The sequence below is a fragment of the Mustelus asterias genome, chromosome 25 (genome assembly GCF_964213995.1).
Source record: "Mustelus asterias chromosome 25, sMusAst1.hap1.1, whole genome shotgun sequence".
Classification (NCBI taxonomy): Eukaryota; Metazoa; Chordata; class Chondrichthyes; order Carcharhiniformes; family Triakidae; genus Mustelus; species Mustelus asterias.
In genome coordinates this window covers 15,404,575-15,407,610 of record NC_135825.1, presented here as the reverse complement: position 1 = coordinate 15,407,610, position 3,036 = coordinate 15,404,575, and positions in this window count along the sequence as shown.

Below are 3,036 nucleotides of genomic sequence, written 5' to 3'. Positions count from 1 at the left end.
CTTCAATGTCAATCAATCTGTGGTGTACAGTTGCATCAGACCAGTGACTTATTATTCATTCACCGGGGCAAACAGCCCTTGGGATAAGCAGCAGCTGGTTCCAGTCTGCTCCAATCTGTACTGTGCCACCTCGTCCTGTAAGCAGAGATGATGTTGTGACTGTGAAGGTGTGGGGAACACACTGTGGCATTATGCACCATTTTGTGTGTCTGTGAACATGTGTGGTCATGAATAAGTACCATTCACCTCAGTTTTGTTCAGATGTCAACATACCAAGAGTTTGAGATAATTTGCAACTGGAATTGGTACTCTTTATTGCATAGCAGGTACGCTGAAGTTTCAACAGCTGTAAAGTAACCTGAGTCGTTTGTGTGGAGCAGCAGTTGATTGATAACAATGTATGGGGATACATGCTTATATTAGGTGTCTGTTTGTCAAAAGGAACTTCTTGTAGATGGGCTTACCTTGGCTGATGTCTTCAGTTCTGTTCATTTCTGATTTGGTGCCATCCTTTGGTTGTTCCAGACTGGATTTGACTTGTGCATCAGTTTCTTCCCACAGTCCAAAGATGTGCGGGTTAGGTGAATTGGCCATGTTAAATTGCCCCTTATTGTCCCAAGATGTGTAGGCTAGGGGGATTAGCAGGGTAAATATGTGAAGTTACAGGTATAGGGCCTGGGTGAGATACTCTGTCAGAGAGTCGTTTCCTACATGATGGGGTGAATGGCCTTCTTTTGCACTGTAGGGATTCTATGATCCACACAAATGACTACTTTTAAGAAGGAAGTCCCCGTTTTTTATCAATGGAACAAAACCTAGGGGCTCTGTTTCATTCAAATTAATGCTCCTGATTTTACTATGAATTACAGTTTTTATTTGCTTCAGTGCTTTTCCAAGGCAGAGAATTACTATCTGCTTTTGCAGTATTGCACATCCTTCCTACAAGAATTAACATTTTTCCCCATAGGATAATATAAATATGGAGAAGTTTCTAGGGAAAAAAAAGAACATTATGTATGTTTTTAATAAAACCTGCATATATTTCAGGCCAATAATGCAATTGAAGGACCTACTAGGTAACAAAAAAAGCTTGATGAGTGAACAATCAGTATCATAAGACTTACTTTTCTGCTGAGTTAGGTTAATGTCACTTTGGAAAAACATCAATCATGGTTGAAAATGGAGGGGGAAGATAAATAGATATTTTGTAGTTTTGCACCATTATTTTTGTTAACATTTTTTTATTAGTGTCACATGTAGGCTTACATTAACACTGCAATGAAGTTACTCTGAAATTCCCCGAGTCGCCACACTCGAATGCCTGTTCGGGTACACTGAGGGAGAACTTAGCATGGCCAATGCACCTAAACAGCACGTCTTTTGGACAGTGGGAGGAAACTGGAGCACCCGGATGAAACCCACGCAGGCACGGGCAGGACATGCAGACAGTGACCCAAGCCAGGAATTGAACGCGGTCCCTGGCACTGTGAGGCAGCACTGCTAACCACTGTGCAACTGTGGCAGGTATTTGAAAATCATCTTCTTTGTGTTATTAGCAAAATCTGCCTTTGATGTGGCAAAGAGCGGCTGGTTTGCACTTCGACCATGTTGAGGCAAATAGGCTTATCTCCTCGATCTATATTTTGGGTTTTTTAAGGGGGCTGTGGTGAAAATAGCAAAGATAATTTTTTTACTGAGCTTTCTGTCCCACTGCTCTTTTAACTTTTCCATCGACCTCCACACTCAATCTTATTTAAAGAGTTGTACAAAAAGCATTTCATGGCTGCTGTATTCATGTTTAGTCTGTTCATTTGTGATTTTGAATGTGGTAAATTGGATTAATGTTTATTTATAATTTAATAACATGATTTTATGTCATAATAAAATTCTATCACTAATGCAGAGCTTTGCTTTAAAAATCCTGTTCCTTGTAGCACTCCGAAGTCCAATTGTTTTAAATCCTGAATTAAATTAAAAATTAAATGCTGTTTGTAGAAAGTTTCAGCCATTTACCACTTTCCAGGGCAAAAGAAGCTAGAACAGTATCCCTATAGTGCAGAAGAGGCCATTCGGCCCATCAAGTCTGCACCGACTCTCTGACGGATTATTTTACTCAGGCCCTCCCCACTGTCCTATCCCTGTAACCCCCACACATTTACCATGGCTAATACATCTAACTCACACATTTTGGGACACTAAGGGGCAATTTACTATGGCCAATCCATCTAATCTGCACACCTTTAGACTGTGAGAGGAAATCAGAGCACCTGGGGGAAACCCACACAGACAACGTGCAATCTCCACACAGTCACCCAAGGCTGGAGTTACATCCGGTTCCCTGGAGCTATGAGGCAGCATTGTTAACCACTGTGCCAACATGGTATGAACTAATTACCGTTTCTCCATTTTAAAACATCACTTTTGACACTTTAAGTGAAGGGCGAGTGTGTCAACAGTTGTAAATCTACCTGTATAATAATTTGAAGGACCTGTTGATTTTCATGAGGTTTAGTGGATTATTATTGAACTCAATTATTATTATAGCACTCAAAATTGAACTCTATATTATCCAATCTACGTTTTTTCCTGGATTACTTGCTTGTAGACCTGAGCTTACACAATATGCTCACTGGCACTACCTGGGATTTTGATTTGGCGTGGAATACATAGAAAAAAAAGACTTGCAATTAGACAGCACTTTTCAAGAGAGCTCAAAGTCAGTGAAATATTTCTGAAATGTGCTCACAGGTGTAATGTAGGAAGACATACTGTAGATGGCAACCTTCTTACAATTTGTTAAATTTGTTCTTACATTTGTTTTAAATGGGCTCTTCACTGACAAACCTTGGTTTATGAATGTGATTAAGTTTGTCTTGAAAGCAGATTTGCAACCAGCTTAGGCTCGTGGGATCAGGGATGTTAATGCCAGATAGCCTGTTAAGTGGCCCTGATTCTCTGATTCCAGTGGCAGCCAGGAGAGGTCCCCCTGGCCAGGAGGGGAGCAGTTGTGGGAGAGTCTCTCCAGCCCAGCTTGCA